The sequence below is a fragment of the Priapulus caudatus genome, unplaced genomic scaffold (genome assembly GCF_000485595.1).
Source record: "Priapulus caudatus unplaced genomic scaffold, Priapulus_caudatus-5.0.1 Scaffold2448, whole genome shotgun sequence".
NCBI lineage: Eukaryota > Metazoa > Priapulida > Priapulimorpha > Priapulimorphida > Priapulidae > Priapulus > Priapulus caudatus.
The window spans coordinates 31,650-33,049 of NW_014579509.1; the positions used below are offsets into that span (position 1 = coordinate 31,650).

Genomic DNA, 1,400 nt, shown 5'->3' on the forward strand with positions numbered 1-1,400 from the left:
ACACACACACACACACACACACACACACACACACACACACACACACACACACACACACACACACACACACACACACACACACACACACACACACACACACACACACACACCCACACCCACCTACATCGGACCCGTCACCTTCTCTCGCCGCGCTAAGCGCTATAGGCTTAAGATATGCGGAGATAACATCAGGAGTTTATAATAATAGATACAGATATAGATAGAGATATAGTCAAGAGTTCATACGTTTACACGCGCTGATCTTTCTACCTGTTGATTGACGATACGTTATGTGTACGGTAGTTTAGGTTAATTAGTCCTGGGGTAGGTCGGCAAGGTCGCATACCCACTCTCGTCGCATTCTAGCTGTAGACTGGAGAGAATGATAGGCCTTCTAGTCGTAAATTTTCCTCGAGTAAATGTAGATTGGACGACGACGTTTTTTTGCCACGTTTTATCACGTTTTACGCGTAACTGTAACGTTCCGTTAGTCATCTACGTATTTTAACGGTAATTTATTACGAAAGAAAATGCGGAGTATGCAATAGAAAACACGTTTTTAATTCCCGCCCGTTTGAATGAGTAATATCTGACAGAGAGAGGGCACCGCCTCTATAGACTGACACCGTGCCGTTTTACCCCGCATGGTTTTCGCGCGGTTTCTCCTCCGGATGACGCGTGCGACGGTGACCATTTCCCGCCATCTAAACCCCAGAATCTACCCGCTCTCACGTGACGCTCACGAGGGAGCGCTACGTCGCGCGTGGCAACAGCAGACGATACATAAAGCGCGTGCAGGCCGACCGCGTCTGTTTTTTGTTTGTGTGTTTTTGCTTGTGTTATTTTTTTGCGCGCACCATTGTGACTATCATCGTAACAAATGATCCTCGCGCCTCTGTTGCAAAGACGCTGATGGTGCTGTTCTATTGTTTACGCCGCAGAACGATGAGCTTCGTCGGCGCCGCCATGACATCTTTCACGCTCTGCTGTCTGTTTGCGTTCGTCGGAGTGGTAAGTGGCTCATGCGTCACCTAGCAACCTGACGCGAAGACGCGCAGGTGAAATTTAAATTTAACTTTTTAACGTTTTAATTTTAAATTTTTTAAGATTAAATATTTACAGTGAATGTTTTTTAGATAAAAAGTTGTATTTTTGTTGCTGATTCTACGTGTATACACGCAATATTGATTGCACAACAAATTGTTTAAGATTAGGCTAAACATTTAAAATACTTTTTTTTAAATAAAACGCTGTATTTCTGCTCCTGCTAGTTTACGTGTTAATATAAGTCCTCCTTTGTGCGCATCCGTTTATTGATTAGTTTGATTTAATAATTAATTAATTAATTAATTACGCTCTCTCTCTCTCCCTCTCTCTCTCTCTCTCTCTCTCTCTCTCTC

At 43.4% G+C, this 1,400-nt stretch overlaps 1 long non-coding RNA gene across 1 annotated transcript in view; it reads left to right on the forward strand.

Annotated features, from left to right (window-relative positions):
* The window catches only part of LOC106818710, a 16,517-nt gene that overhangs the window by 14,325 nt on the left and 792 nt on the right, over nucleotides 1–1,400 (forward strand). Inside the window, exon 2 of the long non-coding RNA XR_001395283.1 lies at nucleotides 942–1,011. This is a non-coding gene — a long non-coding RNA (uncharacterized LOC106818710). The remainder of the gene's footprint in view (nucleotides 1–941; nucleotides 1,012–1,400) is intronic.